The 21133-nt window shown below is 42.4% G+C and overlaps 1 protein-coding gene across 2 annotated transcripts in view; it reads right to left on the reverse strand.

The window, feature by feature from the left end:
* The window catches only part of TPK1 (thiamin pyrophosphokinase 1), a 268355-nt gene that overhangs the window by 171219 nt on the left and 76003 nt on the right, over window positions 1–21133 (reverse strand). The window lies entirely within an intron of this gene.

Genomic DNA, 21133 nt, shown 5'->3' on the forward strand with positions numbered 1-21133 from the left:
GAATTGGTTTTAAGAGACTAGTGCACTTTGCTTTCCAAACAGCTTGTTTCTATTTATTGAGTTCTCAAGTCAGCTTAAACCAAATAGGAACACAGGATACTCAAAACCAGAAGAAAGAGGCATGCATCATCCTGCAAGAGGCATGTATCAGCCTGCATGCACTTGTCTAAATAAGATGGAACTTGCACCTTAGACCTAATAATTCTCTTGCACAGGCAACAAGTTCGTAACAGAGGTTTTGTAATGACTTGACAAATACTGAAAGGAAATGCTAGATTTGACAGTCTCTGTTTTTTCTTTTCCTTTTTTTCCCCCTTAAGGTTTCTGATGACTCTACTACTGCTCCTACTCTGCTTGAATCATCTGATATTAAGCCTGCCAAAGCGTGGGGGAGAATACAGGTATGAATAATCAGATCAGATACTTCCTGCTGCTCCAAATCCAACATTCGGCTACATCTGCTTTTCTTCACTGCTCACTCCTCAGCCAAGACCCTCCCTCCACAGTGATAGCAGGCTAGGAAGTCTGGCCTCCTTCCTAGCTTAGCCTCCACAAATCCAACACACTTGATCTTTCTGCACTTACTCTCACATTTTTAGACATGCCTTCTGACGTGGCTACTGACATCTCAGCAGCCAAACTAACATTTTGAGGTTGAGAAGACCTGACCTTGACAGATCTGGAAAGTGGAGATCTTGTCTTAGTTAGGGTAGCTGGCCACTCTCTTACAAGACAACCTCACTGCTTCGRGGCGCTGCCAGGTTCCTCATCCATTCCAATGGATGCAAACATCCAATATTATCCCTGTGATTGACTGGAAATTTTTAGCTTCTCTCACTTCAGGTTACATATGAGATTAGATTAATGCACTTCCTGGGGATATTTGCTAAATCCTTTGGGAAAATGCAGCTTATACAGAATTTGGTAATAGCCCTTTGCAAGGACAGCGAGTTAGGCCTGTCCTTAAATTAGCTACCCCAATCGTCAGCTTCTTCAACGGACCCAAAGCGTTTGAGTAAGGACTAACGCCTGCCCAGTTATTGATGCTCTTCTCCTTGCTTCAGCTACAGAAGCAGTTCATCACCTGACACATGTTTTTAATAAGCAAAAATCGTAAGAAAGCTGGCCTAACAAAACCTTAGTGKTTTTTTTCCACAAAGTAAAAACTAAGTGTTTTCCACATCTCTTCTTTCAAGTTTTAAAGAAATAAGTGGCTCTTTAATTCACTTGAAAGGCTTTAAGAAAGACAAAACCTTAAATATTGTAAATAACCTCACTAGACCACCCACAATTTCTGCCTGGCCCTACACTCTACACTCTAGCTGATCAGGTAATTTTAAAAGTATATTGCTAAATATAACAAAGTCAAAACAAGGATGTTCTGCGAAAAAAAACAGTTTTCATTCAGTCTAGTACCTGTAAACTTGTGCAATTTTTATGAATAGCTAAAATGGCTTTCCTGAAGGTGCCCATGTAGCAAATCTGACGCTATGCCATTCATATGGGACAGCTATTTGCTATCTCAAATCAAAATAGCTGCATTACACAACAAGAATTTAAAGTTGTCCCCCACATTTATTCTTACCACTTCAGCTGTGCTGTAAAATTATTTAGAAAAACTGTTTATGAGGTACTGATCCTTTACCTGCAAGTTAATAACTTACACTCAGATGAACCAAAGTCCCAGGTGCTTTAAGTAACCAGCACGTAATTAACTGATTGGCTGGAGGCCACTAAATCATATTATTTCTACAGTTACGAACCAAGCCATGCTTGATCAAAAGTAATGATACATATTAGCTGAAAGAACATGTAACATTATTATCTGGAAGTGTTTATGTAGATGGTCAGCAATGCTAAGCTTACAATTCAGACAGAAAAGTCTCTTTGAAAAGMTAATAGGGACTGATTTCATACAGCACCTTCTATATTAAAGACCAAATTACTTTACGAACAACAATTTGGCCCTGGCACAGCAGGGTAACTGTATCGGCCAGGCTCTAGGCACTTCACCAGAGCTCGCACAAAACCTCATTATTTATTGCAGCAGAAAGCCAAGGACCCTCGAGCAGGATCGGCCCTTGTCCCGCTTGGCACCACAGCCGCAGTGAGACCTCTTCCCGAGACCTCGGCAGCTCAAGCAGCGTCACCCTTCACACTGCAGTGGTGCAAAGGGCTTCGGGAGGGATGAACAACTTCAGCGGGCGGCCAAAACACGGCCGATGCCACACACACACCTACCGACGTCAGACGTTACTGTCCCGTTACTTGTTCCCCTCAGACCTGCCAGAGGAGCTGCCTGTGAGCAGCAAAACCAGCGTCAGCAACTGCTGTCCAAGTTGGAGCTGCCAGTGTCCATCCTCATAGGAAACTACCCTACGAGTACATACCCTTCAGCTTCAGCTATGCTGAGGAAGAGTCATGTCAAGAACACGGTGCCCATGGTAACTCTAGAAGAGAGTCTTTCCAGTAAGTAACATGAAAGAACAAACTGAGATCCTCCCGAGTTAGAAGTTTCATTTTAAACAGTGTCCCTTTTAACAGGAACCAGTGAAGTACTTACCTTTATTTTCAGACATGTGAAGGCCAACTTTAAGGGCATTAGTGAATATGTTTTTACAAAAAAACCTAACCTATTGCAATAAAACTGATGAACCAATCTCCTCGAGTAAACACAAATAGATTCCTGTAACCTTGAAACACGATTTTACTCTAAGGTAACTGGTCCAGAAGCTTTCTGCAGAAAGAGGCACATGTTTTGCCTCGGGTTTAGTAACCGCGCACAGGGCAGGCCAGGGAAAGGACTGTACAGAGCATGTGCAACTCCTGCGGACAGAGTGAGGCAATGGCGTAAAAAGCACAAAAGCCAGGAAGGAAAAGGGAATATAAATTTATCCAAAGCATTAACACCTTCAGAAGATAGGCATAATTTCTATTATTCCTTGCATTGGGCATTTTTTTTCAAACAGATCTTGTGATTTCCCTGTGTCTTTGACCATATTCTAATTTATGACACCTCCCCTGAAATTGCCTTATATTCCCACTGTTCTTTTTTCCGGTCTTGTGCGACTTCTTCTAGGTGTGCAATCTGTTTCCCTCATGCATTTATTGATTCAGTAGCCCGGTAACCATAATTAACCTGCCAGCRTCATCTACACATAGGAGAACCCTGCTTAATTAACGACTTGGCATGCTGGCACTAATATGTAAGTGATGAGATACTGCAGCTATGGAAAGAATTGCTTGCTTTGCTATATACATACGGCTCCAACCTTTTTTTGTCTTAGTATTAATAAAAAAAAATCAGTTACCAGCAACAAAATGTATGATCCATATTTACATTCTCTTTTTTCCCCCTTTGTCCTGTAGAAGCTGCAAAGATAGACTTTGAACAAATGCAGAGCTGTRTAGGGCTGCAGATTGCCAGCCAGGGGATACATCTACATCTCAAACCATTCGCTCCCATGTGTGATTCCAGCTGGAGCACATGCAGCTCCTGTGAGCTACCACACACAGCGCAGTGCAGGCATCTCTACTGTGGCCCCTCTTGCACTTTGCTTGGCAGTTCACCTGCCGGTTCTCTGCTTTGCAGTTGCACAGTGGTACTGCTAAAGGCATTTAAGAAAGGTCTGCTCTCAAGTTATTTTGYGTAAAGCTAAACATACTTATGTCTCGACAGTGGCATTTAAGATTTGCGCAAGGGCAAAGGACTTTAAATAGGCTTGATTAAGACCTGCTCTCTGAATATTCTGTAGTTCCAGTGCAATTGAGGAGAGAAAGATGCTTCCTAAACTGGTATTACAGGTGCTACAACGCTGCTCTAGGTCRGTGGTGGCGAAGAGTAACTAGCCCTCTACAGCAGTTCTCATGGAAGTTCTCAGCATTTTCTAAGGTTAAACTCATTTTTAGAAATTCCTCTCTACCCTCTCTTCAAAACATATCAGCAACCTATTTTTTCCTGCTGGGGTGCTGTGCAGTTTTGCAGACATACTTCCAGTCCAGAAACACACGTCAGTTTTACCAGTATTGCCAGTGGTTGCTGTTCTTACTTGCCCGTGTGCCCAAGAGAAGCCTGTCACCTACAAATGTCTCTGATTTCCAGACCTTCCTGGGTCTGCATTGTTCAAGTAACGTGAAAGCCCATCACGAGTCCTCACATTAAGGCTCCACCACCACCACAGCAGGCAGCCTGCTTCCAAGTGGAATACATTATGGCCTTCATGGAAAATGACTGTACAGCCGGCAAAGGTAATTTCCTGGTTCTTGCACAGTTGCTGTKCCTCCTTAATCGCTGCACTTTGAGCTATAAACACAAGGAGATCTCAGCTAAGCAGAGGCAGGATTCAGAGATTAAAGCATGAAGGAAGAAACCAATGATGATTTAAGGAAMGACTCTTCCTTCCTCAGTGCATGGATTCGATATTGAGCAAATGCCACAAACACAGGTAGCTACTCTTCCTATAAAGTTCACACAGAAATGAAACAAAGGGAAAAGGTTAACAAGCTATTTCTCCCACGAACACCTTCCTGCATTTTAGCAAAAAATTAAGTTACACAATCATGTAACCAAAACCTTGCTTAAAAAGAAAAAAAAAAAAAAAACCTCCAAACCAAAAACTCCACGTACATTTCCTAGGAGAAAAAAAAATCTCAGTGCTTACTCTGGAAAAGAAATTAGACTTGAYCTTTTTAAAACAAGCTCTTAGGTACTCAAATACTCCAACTGCAAGTCACAAACTAGGTATTGGTAAAAATACTCGGAGCAATCTGCTCTCAGAGAGGGAGGCAAGCGAGCACCCATCTTCCCAGTAGGCCGAATTTTGGAGCTGCGTTCAGGTGCARCTCCACGCCGAGTTCATTACAATGATTCATATTCAAGGCTGCTGGGTTTGAAGCAATCGCTTGTCAGGTGTTAGATTTAATATTCCTACAATGCTCACTTAGCACACGCTTTCCCCTTCTCTTCCTGTCATTCTCCTCCCCTGCTGTCAAGACGGCAAGCTCGGCGGCGTGCCGCAGAGCAGCCTTGCCCGCCGCCGCCGCCACGGGCGCCGCGAGCTGCAAGCCGGGAGCAGCCGCCTGCCTGTTGGCGTCGCTGCCAAAAGCAGGAGGAGGGGACACGGGCATCAGAGCGAATACCTGCTGCCATCCCCGGGATTCAAGTCAAGGTGACCTCTCTTGACAAGGCCATGTGTCTTGCATGCCGGGGGGGAAGCACGAAGGAGTCTCTTAATTTCGTCCTTTTTGTAGTCTGAGTTTGAGAATGACAGTTAATCCAATAATGTAACTTTTAATCATCTCGGGGTGTTTTGCCATGAGCGTACGTGGATTAACAGCAAGCAACAACAAAAACAAATTAGGATACCTCAATATTTGGAAAAATGCATTAGAGTGCACAGTGTCCATTCCTTTTTCCTTGATAAGCCACTGTTTTTCAATACCTTTAAAGAATCATGTGTCAAATCAAAGATCTTCACATGTCATCAAACCACTGGGAGACGGGAGGCATTTCAAATACACCTTAGAAACGGCCTTTGTCAGGCGAAGGARGAACCCTACACAGCCTTAGGCCACATACAAGTCTAAACTCCTGAACTTTCTGACTTAAAGACTGCAGAAGGCTTTGCAGCTGTAAAGTACACCATGCTACCTCCTCCAAAGGGCAGAAGCCATCAAGTCATGACTTTTGTTAAGGATCCTGACAATCACATTTGAGGTTGAAGACTAAAGCAGTGCTCTGACAAGGCACTTGGCTCTCAGAAGAGCAAAGCTAACCCTACTTGGGATGCAAAGGGGTGAACGCTCTCTTGCCCAAGCCTACCAGAGAGCAGAGGCACGGAGGAGATCCAACGTCACTACCTCCTCGCAAGGCTTTCAGTCGACAGCCCTGCTACAGCTCTCGGGACATCTAGATGGGAACACGGGTGCAGAATGTGTTACTCTCCAGAGCCCTGCAGGATTCATCGTACTATCCACCAGGATCAAATGCAGCCCTCGTTGCCTTTCCAACTGCCTTTCCGATACCGTTCCCTTTCACTGCTTCTTAAGTACTACATGCCTCACTAACAAAACTTTGCTGTTCCTTGCTTATTCGTGTCCTAAACCTAGCACAAACACGTACATCAAAAAATAATCGAAGGTAAAATAACTGAATGTGGGTGCAGCTGTTTTTTTTTTATTACTATTATTCCTGCATCTATTACCTGATTTAGCAAGTGAAATGAAGAAGTTTCAGCACCAACTTTATTTCCAAAGTTTTTAAATTATATTGTTTAGTAATTCAGTGTCRTGTACACTGATTTCAAGCCTTGACTGCAACTTCTTACTTCTTCATTTCGTATTTTCCATCGCTGCAACATTGATTTCTGACACAATGAAGATAAACAGCTACAAATACGATGGAATGTCCCAACTGTTTGCGATTTTAATTGCCAGTCAGAATTTTTTATCAGGCAAAGTGTAAAAGCTAACTGACTTGATTCTTACCTGGAAAAAAAGCTGTCAAAAAMCCACCCAATTTACCTTTGATGGTGCTAAAATACATAAATGTGCACAAAAGACCAGACAGCAAAGAGAAAAAAGCAACCTCTTTCTGATGTTGCGTTGCGGATTCACTGCTGGAAGCAGCAACCTCCAGGAAACCACAAGTCCCCATGACTGAGGGGAGAGGAATAAGGGCAGGCAGGGAGGCAGAGCGTGGAAAAGGGTGGTCAGCAGCGCTGGGACTGCGAACACGGAGAACCAGCCTGCACACGGGCTGCTCCGCCAAGCTGGGACTGCTGCTCCCACTGAGCAACACCCATGAGCAATTCGGGTCAGCCTGCAAGTGCAAAGCAACGAGAGCGGTGGGTTCATGAGAATAACTATGGTTAAATATTTTTGCCTACCACACTAATATTGCAGTTCTGTTTTGCCTAAATTGGATTTGCAGTAGTCTGCAACTCACCAAAAAAAAAAAAAAAAAAGGAAAAACACACTTATTTTAAAGAGCAAAAAATACATTCATTCTCATGCTTCTAAATTACACAGTATTCTTTAGCTGCATAGAATATATTTTCACACCAACGTTTTATATCATAGCCTAACAAAAACTTTTGTCTGTCAAGGAAATATCAGAAGTCGAAGTCAGAAACTCCAATTTTATTAAAAGACTACTAGAATATTACAATGCATACATCTCTGAACACATCAAACCCGCACTGACATCTTGCAAAATAATTTAAATCATTCAAAGGAATAATTTTGGTCTAAAGGCAGTTTGGAAATAGATATCAAAATAGAAGAACAAGAAAAGAACTAGAGATGGAAAAGAATCAAGACAGCCCATCCAATTTCCTAACTGATGTGGAACTACTTCCTATAAATATATTTTCCAATCTTATGATAATATGCTGCTTTATGTGAATCATACTCTACAGTCCTGCGTACAAGTATTTGCCCCTACCCTTAACAGATAAACTGTTCRCTGGATTTTTGACCACAAAATAATATCAATAAAAACAGCAACAAGTTTTGGGACATTATTTTTTAAAGGCAGAAACAACAACTTTGAGAAACGGTCACACATTTTGAAATGAGCAGAAATTACCTGAGCAATTTTGAAAAGTGAAATTATGCTGCAATGTTGGAATTGCTCGCTCAAAATGTTASAAGCAGCTAAGGCCACTACTTCATTTGTGACACTTTCCCCTCTTTGCGTTTGACTAACTCGCATGCCTTTCCCCATCTCTTACCTCTCCAATTTTAACCATGGAAAGCCCCAGTTGAGGTTTTCCCAAGACTGGACATACAAAACTAGGAAGTACACTTTTTCTTGCTGGATTTTGCATTTGGAAGAGCTACAAGCTTGTACATATTGGCGTTTGCCAGTGCAAACCAGGAAGACTCCAGAATGGCCAGTGAACTCGCATGGACGCAACTCAGGTACGAGCACTTCAGGACAGCACAAGGACGAACCTGAACACAATCCTGGYAGTGGGAATTACGGCTCCTTTCTGCAGGAGGGGAGTTTTATYTCCTTGCACCAAGACTACTTCTGGTCCCTGAAACCCCACTATACAAAATAAACCTAAAATTGAAATAGCATTCTTGCTAGACACCTTCTCTTGGCCAGATCTTCCAAATGTCAAGAAAGAGGGTCAGCTGGCATAAGTTGACACACTTTCATGACTGACCAGATGCACAGTACAACTTTGCCAAATATATGCTTCTCTTGTCATTCATTCATGAAAAGGGGTAGAAAAATCCATAATCAGAGACAAAATACACAGTTTAGTTACATTCTTAAAATAAAGGACATTTGCTAATGTATTCAAAAGAAATTATTATAGAAATTATTATAGAAATTATTATTAGAAATTATAGAAATAATTTATTTCTATAAAAGTCTTAGTTATCTTCATAAAACGACACACTGAATCATCTCAGCACAAGAAGCAAGTATATTTGGACAGACAGACTCAGTTACAAACCAGACCAGAAAGCTCAAAGGAACTTAATTTTAAATGCAAAATGATACTTTTCATTTGAATTCTCTTACCCGAGTAAGCGCATTTACTTTGAGTAAAAGCAAAAAGCCAATACTTTTCTCTTTGAAAAAAAAATCAACATCTAGATACAAAGACTAAAATTATGAATGAAGGTGGTATAGCAGTAGCTTCCTAGTTCATAAAAATGATGAAGAAACAAGTGCACAGATTTTAAAACCTCCCTTTAATAAGGTCATAAGAAACCCTTAAGATTAAATTTCCAAATAAAAATATTTGTAGGAAGCAATCTAGAGTTTACTGAGAAAAACTGTAGGTATGTTCTCAAGGGGAATAAACTTTTGTTCCACAATTCTGCGCATAGCAAAGCTGCAATAAAATCAGAACTGTGCATCATCCATAATGTGCCTGTGGGAAAAACACTAGGGTGTATCACTTTTCAAGGTGTCCTCTGTTCCTCTAAGAAAAGAAAAAAAAAATCTATTAGCACCTGCCTTTTCCTAAGTATTTTCACTGAGCATTTTATGTTTATGGTCTCCTAAGAATATGCAATTAAGATGCAGATTTCCATACGACAGTTCCACTATAAAGAATACAATCCCAGTAGCTGACCAAAGACTCAAGTTATCCAGGCTCAGGCTACTGCTAAAATAGGAAAAATGAAAAAAGTGTGTACATAATTTATGTGTATGATATATGAGGAACCAATTCAAAGCCTGTATGAGTTGTCAGGTTTAGTGCACAAAATAATGGGGACCTGAAAACCTACTAAGCTTGCATCATATTGGGTGGCAGTAAAATACAAGCTCCAACTCTAAAACCATAATTTTAGTGGAGGTAAATGCAGCCTTCAGGCTGTCCATAATTTAATACCACTTTGGGGGGAATTCGGTATTTGGATATTATTTAGAGAGCCATCCAATTAGCAATCACTAAAACAACAGATTTCTCTAGCATGCCACTTTGCTCWCCCAAGGCAAACGCTGAAATTTGGCTTCATTTTTAACTTTCTTTTACGGAACGCGGCGGGAAAGGGAATTGAGAGGAAGTTGTTCACTTGGTGGCCTCAGTAACTTCTCTAAGTGAGGTAATCCATTAACAGAWCTTGGCTCCATCTCTGCAACAGCCTCACGGGCCGGCTCCCTAAGGCCAGCAGAAACAGGAGAGGCTTAAAATTAAAGAAGTCAAGTCTCAAGAGTGACTTCAGTTCCCCAGTTCTGGGCTGCTCACTTATTTTAGGAATGCTTGCAAGCTACATATATCTCATCTGTAGTTTTAAGGGCGATCAGTACCTTGTGTGTCATTTTTACCCAAATGCTACAATCACTTCTTCAGGCCTACAGTTTTGACATGTTACAGGGGATAAATAGCTCTAAAAAGAAGGACTTTCTCCTCTCGTTCTGGTCTCAGTAACACCCCAAAGAATTTCTTTCTGTGATTGTTTGTTCCGACTTTCACCTTAGATAAGCAACCAAACCAGCYGTCAAAGGTGGGGCAAGAACCACTATCCATTTCCCCTTCAGGTTCCACTACATCCTGGCTTTGATTCTTCATTTTGAAGATGAGAGACTGTGTTGAAGCATATATTAAAGTCTAAAGTTCAGAAATGCATTTATGAGACTCAGGTAATGTTTTTGTTTCTTTTTTATTTATTTGTTTAAACTGCCTGCTCTCTAGTTGTACTCTCTGTCCTTTGACAGCACTGCTGACACTGATGTGTCTCCTGGGCCTTCATTATAAATCAAACCATTTCATCTTTACTGAGCAAATGATTGCCTTTTCTTTGGGGCCATTTTCTCTTTGTGGCGGAAACCTGCACCTTGCAGTAAACAGAACCTTAGATTTGTCTCAGCTCAGACCTTTTGGCTGGAAGACTGCGTTAAGAAACACAGTCTCAAAGGAAAAACAACACAAAAGAAAAACCGTTCTTCAAATTATAATAAATTACACGTTGTAATATGTTGCTCTTTGCTCTCAGAATGATTCAATTTTAAAAAGTCAACCAACTATAAAGTAGTTATGAATCTTATAATAACAAGTGCTCCTTTAAAATATTGCTGCTTAATTGGAAATTATTACCCTCTTAAATTTTCCATGGAAACACAGCTTGGAGTGTGGGTGAAAAAAATATTCTAAATACATCTAATATATCTTTATTTAAATCAACCAAATGTTGGCCCAAAAGATTATTAGTATTTTATTTAATTTACAAGCTCTGCCCGCAATAAACACTTCATTATGAGAGAGAGGAAATATGAGAAGACAGGATGCTCCAATGTGAACTGAAGCACTGCACCAGCCGCACCTTTCCGTATCTACCAGATGTGCTGTAGATATCAGCCTAAGAAATGTGTCTCTTTAATTTTAAACAGTGCGTTCTTGCATTTGCCCTGATCTTAAGGACCCAGTGCTACTGAATAAGGTAAAACGTTAAAAGAATCCTGATTTGTTTCATCCGGATTTCATCTTACACACAAGCTTTAAATCTACTGTAGTTATTCAGTTACACAAAAGTCAATCTTTTCACCTGGCTCTTATATCCCTGTTTCAAAGGAAGCAAGTTCCTTGCTTCTGAAGATGCTCAGTTCTCTCTCTCTGCTCATCCATCTGGTTCAGGTCCTCCGCATTTATAGGTTAAAAAAAGAAACTTACGGACAGAAGCCTTACATGTTGAAGTTTACAGAAGTTAAAACACACACACACGAATCATGGGCAAGGCAGGACAGGGCTTACCCAGTTCACCAAAAAGACCTTTTTTTTTTTTGTTTTTTTGTTTTTTTGTTTGCTGGCCTGTCTCCAAACAACTGTGTTGGTCATACACTAGCTAAGGTACTCAAAGTCTAGTTGTTGCAACTCGATTCAGTGGCAGATTTTTAGATCAGGATCCTCCTTTTTAAAACTTTAAGTGAAAGGAAACCAATTTCTCTTATTCTTGTTCGATATTAATGTGATTAGCTCCCCAGCAGTCAGCTGTCTGTCTGTCTACAGTACGTGCATGTCAAAATACCCACCGCGGCGGTACTGTTATCCTTGGTGAGGAAGAGGGACAGCAATGTCCTAACTACACACGTGTATTGTCAGCAGACCTGCAAAGACATCTCTGAATCCTTCATTCGCAAGATGCTCTAGTTATCATGTAAAAATCAATCTCCTCACTTACTTTCCTCATTACGAATATATCGGTATCATGACGAGAAAAAGGATAGTGTCTTCTGTGCAGGGTGCTGCTAGCCGCTTGAAACAAGTCACCAAAGCTTCAGATGGAGTTCGTAATTCCTTTTTTTGTTATTATTGGTTTAAAGATACAATGATCAAGCTTCCAATAAAGCTTCCATCTCTATAAGCTAAACTGGCGAAAACAGAGAGAGAAAAYGAAAAAGAGAGAGAGAAAGAAAAGCACCCTGCTGTTTTCATTTATCTTGTGCACAGGAAAAAACAAGTATTATCAAGTCACAGTTCAGCCTATCAATAGTTCCCTGTCAGAGAAAGATAGATTCAGAAATTTGGTTTAACAGCTAGCTTTCCTGTCTAAGAAACATTTGATGCTGTTGCTCTTTTAGCAAACCAAAATCAATAGCTGTGAACAACAGAAGTAGGTTAAACTCTCTTTTATGTGATTAATTCTTCCCTTAGCCAACTCTCCTCCTAACTTGTACAGGTTTAAAAGGCTTATCCGGAGGGACAGGGAATTGTGTTTGCTTTGAGCTGTAAGCGCAGAGCTCCTGCAGGCAGGAGGCTCCTTCCTGGCTGCTCGCGGAGGGAGGGCTCCCTTGCAGGGAAGCTGCCCGTGCTGAGCACGGCTTCGCTCCCAAGCACCAGAGCCCAACCTGCCGGGCGCACTCGCCGCGCTGCTCAAACCTGAGCTGCGCCGACACCTCCGGCACCTCCTGGCTGCTCTGGCAATGAGCAGATCCCCACGTCCTGCCATCCACGTCCCGACAGTCGCCTGAAGCCCCTACCAGGCACTCCTTCTTGCTGCATTCAGGGATGGAGGCCTGGGAGAGCGGCCCTGCATGGAGGCCCGGCCGGTCTTTGGGAAAGATGACCTGTTCCCAGAGAGCTGTAGCGACCCATAGCAGCACCATTGCTCTCCCCACCTTAGTGGGAGTTGACAGGGAATATGGGAGTTAGCCATGGGAGCTGACAGAACTAGAGGAAATGACCACAAACTGAAGCACTAAAAGTTCCACAGGAAGTTAAGGAAGAACTTCTTCATTGTGAGGGTGCCAGAGCCCTGGCACAGGCTGCCCAGGGCGGCTGTGGAGTCTCCTTCTCTGGAGATCCTCACAACCCGCTTGGACACAACCCTGTGCCCCGTGCTCTGGGTGCCCCCGCGTGTGCAGGGCGTTGGACTGGATGATCTCTAGAGGTCCCTTCCAACCTGAAGGATTCTGTGATTCTGTGAAAGAGCGGGGCGATTTGATGCTCCCTCCTGTGTACTGCACAAGACCCTGCGTGCTTTTAACTGCAGAAAAGGAACAGGAGGAGAAGTCCCTGCTGACCCCACCACCCGCCTCGCAYCCATCGCCCTTCCGCAAGCCAGTGTGACGCCCACCTGCGAAACAAGGCAGAAGTATTTGCAGGGAGACAAGCCACAGCGCCCTGCCCCCATGGACCGAATTTTGTCCCCTTCTGTGAACAACTAATGGGGACAGGCAGGACGCTGAATTACCCCCTTTTATCTCCCTTTTATCTCGGCCTCCCTGTGTGGCCGACCTCCACACATACAACSAGGGCAGCACACAGTGTTTAAGGGAACATTCACTTCCTGAGACAGCTTCATTCCCTGGGACATTCCCAGTGCTTCCTCCTCTAAGGAACACTGACACCACCCGTGCAACAGTAAAACCCCAAGCGCTCTGCTGTGCTACATATAAGAATACCAGCAAAAAATATATATTTGTATAATAAGAGATAATTAAAAGTAAGTGTACAGGAAAAAAAAATCTTTACAAATAATTAAAGCTACCTTTTAAAATAATTATTGCAGTCTGGTGACATCCCCGCTGCAAACCTCCATTATAACATTTGGAACATCACTCATTTTGGTCTTGCTGAGACTCATCTTTGATAACACAACAATAACATCTGAAAAAATGATATTAAGTTTCTACTTGATATTAAAGTAGAATTGTATTAGTATGGTACAGTATGTGTATCTCTGCTGGGATTACTTTCACGCTGGAAAAAACAATGTTATTTTCCTATTACTGGAATAAGTTATCTATTTTGACACTAGAAAATACATTTCACTGAACTATAAACTAACAAAATGTGTCATCTAAGACAATATTAGTAAAGATACTAGACAGAATTCCTAACGCGTGTATAAAAACAGACCATTTTGCCTGGGAGCTGCCTGAAAGTTTCTGGGATAAACAGACATCAACGTTTGGCAAGATCATCACTTAAAGGACAAACAGATTAAAATATATATATATTTCATTTTAATGTAGGTTACCTTTATTGCATTTGAGAATTTGGTTTCAAGCACATGATGACCTTAATTAATTGCTATAGAAAAAACTCAACATGATATTTTGTGCTATAAGGTCTGCATTTCTCATGATGACCTTTGTCCAAAATACCTGTATGCTAAAGAACACCCAAAACCCATCATTTCTGCACTTCTTCATGATTTGATATTTGGGCATTTTGACTAGTCAGCAGAAAGAGAAGGGTCTGTCCCCATGGTGGAAACACCTATGACAAAAAGCCATTATTAAATTTCAGATATTTGAAAACATCTAGAAAAAAAAAAATCAAAAATGCCCACTTGCTATTGATGAGGCAGATTCCAGAAGTGTCCTAAGACACCAGGATCAAGGCCTAATTTCATTCTCAACAGATGTCTGTTCTCACAGACTGCCAGGAATGAGGATGACAACTTGGCAAAATCCATGAGGAATTGGAAATTATATGGAGAATTTCTGCCAGCATACTTTTGAATATCTTCTGGAATATACACATGTATGGTGATATATCTATATTTTACACATACAAATTTGCTTGATGAAGTGGAACAGCTGAAAATAAAATATTTAAACTAAAATTAAAAAAGAAACATTGACAGCTTGGTCATTCAAGTTTGTACATGCTTCATACTGACCAAGAAACAGGAACAGTTTCTTGTTCACAGCTGGTGACTGCTCACACCTCTTCCCATTCCTGACCGACGCAGCCGGGCTGACAGAAGCCTCCCATATGGAAAACAACCTCCTGCTCAGTTCCAAAAATTTGTCAAGCACCTGAAGCTTAGAGCAGTCTCCTCCTTTGAACAGGCTTGTTTGGGATCCCAGAAGGCTGTCTTTGCAAGGGCAGAGGAAAACRTACAAAGCCACCACCAACATTCATCTGTTTTAAAAGTAGGAAAACTAACCTTGGGCTCTGCATCCTCACAAATCAGATYTGCATTAGTCCTGCACAAGGAAACTGCCTTCAAGCTTCCTTTTCTTCTGAAACGCCCTATCATGAGAACCACAAGGTCGTATTTTACTGCTGCCCAGTTCCCTATCCAGCATCAGGCTATCCCACTCTAGCTGTGGCTAACAGGAGGCTTTGCCATCAGCACCACTGGCCAGGAAGAAACGCGCTAAATCCCTGCTGGTCTTGGCCATTTATTTCTCTATAAAGCAGCCTGTGAGGTGTTTCACCTTCATTCCTATCATAAAATATGTAATTTATGTAAAAATCATCCCTATATTTTCATGTGATTAGGAGTTCAGTTTATACTGCATATGCTAAGGATTTCACTTYGTAAAAGAGAAATTAGTAAATTATTTAGAAAATTAGAAATGGATGCCCTTGAGAAGCATAAGTTTTGTCATTCAAAAGTAAAATAATTTCATTTTGCAATTGCTATCAATTTACCACCATCCAAAATTTTAAAACAGGCAATTCCAAATTATTCRGGGTATTTCAGGTAACTTGCAGGAGCTGAATAAGCTGTGCAATATCCTGTCTCCTAAGCAGAGGGTCTCCCAGACGGCCCCTGGCACTGCAATACATCCCGCTCAGCTGAACCGCTCACCTCCGCACACGCTCTGCTAATGAAAAGCGTTTCCTCTAGTAGAGCCTAGGAGAGTATCAGYAACTCCTCAGTAAGCAAACGGAGCGCCCAGATGGGTATTCAGCACCTCCTGGAATAGCGTAGGATCTAGGGACAGGCGGAACAGGACTTGTTTGTTTGGTCTGCCTGCTTGCTGAAAACGTAGGAAGAATGCCTGGCATAAACGGAGTGAAAATCCCCCCGTCAGCTGGGTAAAATAAAACAGTGCCGTGGTATAGCTAAGAGCAGCGTTAGCATTTAGCTAGCATTATCGAAGCTAAGTCTGCAAAGGCCCATTAGTCTGATATTCTAACAGGTCTTTTTGGAAACAGTATTTGCTGGCATTTTTTAATTCTAAGGCAACATTTTTGAGCATGTGACATGTGGCGGCTTYGCTGGCAGCACTGCTACAGCACCGTCGCTTTTACCACTTTTGCCAGTGGTTCGGGTATGCCACACTGTAGTGCCCTGTTTCCTTCAGAACAAAGCATGGGAGGAATTGGGATTATGTTCATACTTTTTACTTGCATTCTGGTGTTAAGATAACCCAGCTTCAAAGCAAGGAACAGACAGTTATCACACGGTAATACTTTGTGCAGGTTCGCCGCAAAGCTAAGCAAAGCTGTGGAAAACACSGCCAGAATGTGCCATTAAACAAGATCTTTCATTTCCTCTGACAACCTAAACCATCARTTTTAGCTGGACCAACTTACAGGACATGTCACTGGATAAACCAAAAGTTAAACTCATTGCTTCCCACCCTCTCCCCACTCACAGCAAACATGTTGGCAGCCTCCAAATACTCCAGCGCAATCCCTATGGCATATTCAGTTGTCCCAGCACCGTCTCTCTGTCTCCCTTTCCACCGTGCCTCTAAAATCCTCAGCTCACCTTGAATCTTCCTTGCCAAGCTACTCTCCATGCAGGAGGAAACTACCTGCTTAAACCTCTCTCCTACTAATAGCATCCAAATAAATAAAAAGGCATCATTCAGTCCTTAGTTGGAACCAAGAACAACAACAGCGGGGAGTCAGAGGAAGTCTGAGTGCAGCTGGGGTTTTTTACCCCACTCAACTTAAGGGTGACCATTAAACTCCACTTTTCTCTGCCATTTGAGAGTTATGTGGTAATCCCAAACACATGAAAATAAATTGTTTACTCCATCCTCTCCTCCATGCTCTTGGTGTTTATGGTGGTTGTAACTTCGCTACCCATAAAGAACAGCAGAGAAGGCAGCCCAAATGCAGCAAAGTCAGCATTGACTAATAAAAGAAAATCTCATCACTGAATGCAAAAGTTACCAGCAAACTTAAAAGCCATTTGAAATTAACACACAAAACTGCTGCACATTCTCCAGTACATTCAAAATCAATTCCCTCAAGAATTGCCGAGCTTAGAAAAAGGAATGAGAAAAGCCCATTTATATACATATATTTTTCTTATTAGCATAGGCACTGGGCAACCATATTTCCCCATGGATTTCAATATACAGCTTTAACATGTTATTTCTTGTGACTTTTAAATACACAGTTTGCTTAAGACAAGCATTTGCGGGAAGAAGARAAAGAAATATATATATTAATTATTTTTGAATGAAGCTAGACTAAGCAGAACTCTAATTAAGTAAGTCCCTTTTCAGAAAGCAATGGAATTAATCCAAGCAAGTTTTGCAGTCACAAATTAATTCCAAATTGGAAGAAAATTAAAATGATACTTTCACTGTGTAGGTCTACCAAGATATTATATTTTATTACTGTCTATGCGGGGACCCTCTAATTTCATTCCAATATCCTTTCCCTTGTCATTATAAACCTWTAAAATACATCTAGGGACTGCCTCATAAAAGGAGGAGGGAATTAAACACAATGCTGCTCTTTGTATTTATATTTATACATAAAAGTCTGTTGCATGCATATTGGGGTTGTATACATGTTAGTTAATGCAAAAGATAAGGAAAATGTAATCTGCTCAGATTAGCATTTGCCTAGGCAAAGAGCTGGGGTGGGTTTTATGCAAGCGCCTTTGAGAGCAGAGACAGCATCTCTTCTCAACAGTGGCTCTCCAACCGCAAAGGCAGTTCCAGAAACATTTAGATTCATATTTTAGGCCTATGAAACTTGATATTAACAGTGGTAATATTCAAAGTCATGGGTTATGCTAAAATACTTGAAGAATATTAGTGCAGTTGTGCTTATTTCCAAAGGCAGTAAAGCATGAAACGAACAACAACAAAATCTCTCGAGTGAAAGTTTCACTCTTCCAACAGCACTTCAGACAAACAGTTCTCCAGAATCCATATTCAGTAGCATGATTAAACTCAAAGAGCTCTTTTTAATGAGCATAAGAAGTGCATTAAGGCAGTAGTTCTAGCAGCATCCCACACAGGGCAGCCACAACCAGGACTCGGTGATTTTTCTGAAATAAATAACACATTTCATAGAATCACAGAATCAYAGAATGCTYAAAGGTTGGAAGGGACCTCAGAGGTCATCTAGTCCAGCCCCCCTGCTCACGYAGGGTCACCYAGAGCACGGGGCACAGGGCTGCRTCCAAGCGGGTTTTRAAGATCTCCAGAGAAGGAGACTCCACAACCTCTCTGGGCAGCCTGTGCCAGGGCTCTGGCACCCTCACTGTTGAGAATTGTTTCCTTAAGTTCCTGTGGAACTTTTGGTGCCTCAGCTTGTGGCCGTTTCCTCYAGTCCTATCGCTGGCCACCACTGAAAAGCAGCCAGCCCGCTCCTCCTCACTGCCTCCCTTGAGGTATTTACAGACACTGATCAGGTCCCCCCTCAGCCTCCTCTTCTCCAGGCTGAACATGAACATTTCTCCAAGAAAAGAGCAGCAGAAGTCACCTAAAGGCTCCCAGCTCCTGCGGGGAGTAAAAGGCAATGCAGCATTACCAGGAGTGTCCCCACCATTAAGCTAAAGCCAGAGCAGACCTTGAAAATCACCTCACACCATTTCACACCAATAACCCCTGCACCTGCACAAGGTCCCACGGAAACCTGCTGGCAGGATATAAGGCACACGACTCCTCAAGCAGGGAGACCCAATATCTGTAAAGACCCTACTTAGCCCAGCACACAGCAAGCACAACTAACCCATCGGTTCGGCATACACAGCAGCAGGTACAACCTTAAATCAAGCTTGTGCAGTTTTCAGAGACATAAAGCCAAGGTCTCTGTCAGGGCACATAAACTACACCCTTCTCACRGGTGATTTGGTGACAAGGAAGAATGGGGAGAAGGGAACCTGGAGCCCTGAGGGCACTAAAAACACCTCAATGCACAGGGCTCCAGGAGGCTTTCCTAGGGGTTAAAGTATCATTTTACGAGCAAACACGTCAGTTTAAGGAAATAGCTTGTTAAAAACCAAAACCCAACAAAACCTAGAGACCGAGGGCTTGCTCACCAAACAAGACATCCTTCTGCAGAAGCAGGGGTAAGCGAAGCACAGAAAGTCTCAAGTTCATCTCCTCTCCCATTCCTGCCAATGCAGCCCCAGTGTTCTTTTGTTCTTTTGCTTTAGCAACTCTGTAATGGAGATGTTATGTTYACGCCTCCTTTTCCATCCTCTCCTTGCTTTCTCTTCCACCCCCTCCCTTTATTTTTGTGTCATGTTCATTTTGTTTGTTTGTATTAGCACACAGCAAGCAAACTGATCCCACGTCGTCAATTAAACTGAAGTCAATTTGGAGAGAAGTACAGAAGGTTAATTAACTGCTAATGATTTTGGCATTTGTTTAGGTTAGTCCTTTAACGTAATTTATTGATGTGACACCCTATCAATGTGCCATGATTTATAAAAGACACTTGAAAAGCAAAAAGGTTGGTCATTGAGCATCTAGAGTTGCACATTAAGAATATGTACAAGTATAAAAAAACTATTTTAAAAGTACAATATAACATTATAAACAATAGTTCCACACCTGATCAGAGAAGAATTGCTTTGAGAACTACTCAAGTCTAGCAAAGCATGGATTAGTCTCTGCTTTTAACAAAATGTTGACTCTTAAGTATCTAAATATTGGTTTAGAAACTCACCATCGGGTTTCTGGTTCTAAAACCCTCTCCGTATATATTTTGTGGCATGTCCTGCTGCATCATTTTTTCATAACTGAAGGTAACCCTGATAGTTAGGGACAAGCAACACAGATGCAGATTTGCATGAAAGCAGCACCTAGGGTATGTACTACATACGCTACTGCACACCCACTGTTATCCAGAAAGGTGCTTCAAGTTAACTKCTCTAAAAGCAAGTAAAGCCAATGAAGAAAAATGGATGAAAATACACGGTTCTCAACCCCTTTAAGTCATGGGTTAACGTGGGAGTTTTAAGCACTCTAGCACAGAAGAGGGGGCCATTCAGAAGCTCAACTAGAGAGCACAGCAGGAGCCAAAGAAGCCCCTTCTTCTTAAGGAGGCAGGAAGGCCAAGGGGCACGGTCGGGATGGGAMCGTGCAAGATGGCCTGGAGCAGCACTTAGATTTCGGACAAAAGCAAGGGCTAACATCTGTGATTCTTTCACAAAGAAAGAGGTTTTGCTTTTTTCTTTCCTCCTTTTTCAAAACTTTTGAATGACTATGTGCACCTCCTGCCCACGGAGGACAAAGCTGAGATGAGCCGCTGAACAGCAGACAGACATGCATACAGAGAAATTTAATTTATACCATGCCATGCCAKACACCAGGCTTTCTTATCCAGAAGTTCCCAAAGGATTAGCACTGCAACAAGCGCAGCACGGAAAAGGGGCTAATGGATTGGCATTTCTAACTCCTTTCTCTGGTTCCGCAAGGCAGCCATCAGCACCTCCTTCGAGGCCGTGTCGCCCCAGGAAGAGATGCAGCTGCCTCTCTCACGCTTCAGGTTTCTCCCTGTCCCTGGGAGCAGCTGAGCAGCTCCCGGGTGAGGGTGACCTCGTGTCACCAATGCAGCAGCTGTGCTCACACAGTCATGCAGCTGCAAAGGAAGGCAGTGGCGGCTGCTAAAGCCCCATCACCAGCACCCTGAGAACAAGCTGCACGCCCGCTTAGTCCTGTCTTCAAAGCGAGGGCTGCAGCCCCTCTGTGTCCACTGCTGTTTGGGTCTCCTCACTCCCCAACTCCCCTTGGACACACTATGGCTGTGTATCTCATGACTTTTTTTTTTTTTGTGGTCTTGTCGGGTGGATACATAAAAGCTCAGTGGGATTTTGCCTAATCAAGACTATTAGGGACAGCTCATACGCAGTAAATGCCATGTAAATGCCAAAAGGCTACAAAATTTTATCTCCCCTCCGGTTTACTGGATGTTCTCTTAACTCAAGCAGTTTAACACCTTCATTCCCCTGGGACACCTGAAAGGGAACTGCAAAGCTGGAGTTTTGTCTCACCGCTCCTGCAACGGGAGCAGCATGAGAGTGAAGATGAAAAGAGAAAAGCCTGTTTTTTTTAACTCCCAGTCCCTCCTACGCAAAAGCACACGAGCCACATCCAGGGAATTTCCTCCCGCTCTTGGACAGCACTGCTGGCTGGCCTCTGGACACGCACCCTCGTGCCCAGCTCCCACGACACGCTGCAGTAACCAGGTGGAAATCAGAGCGTAGCCCAGAGGAGGGGAAA

Source organism: Nothoprocta perdicaria, unplaced genomic scaffold (genome assembly GCF_003342845.1).
Source record: "Nothoprocta perdicaria isolate Ctin4 unplaced genomic scaffold, notPer1 scaffold_192, whole genome shotgun sequence".
In the NCBI taxonomy this organism is placed as follows: Eukaryota; Metazoa; Chordata; class Aves; order Tinamiformes; family Tinamidae; genus Nothoprocta; species Nothoprocta perdicaria.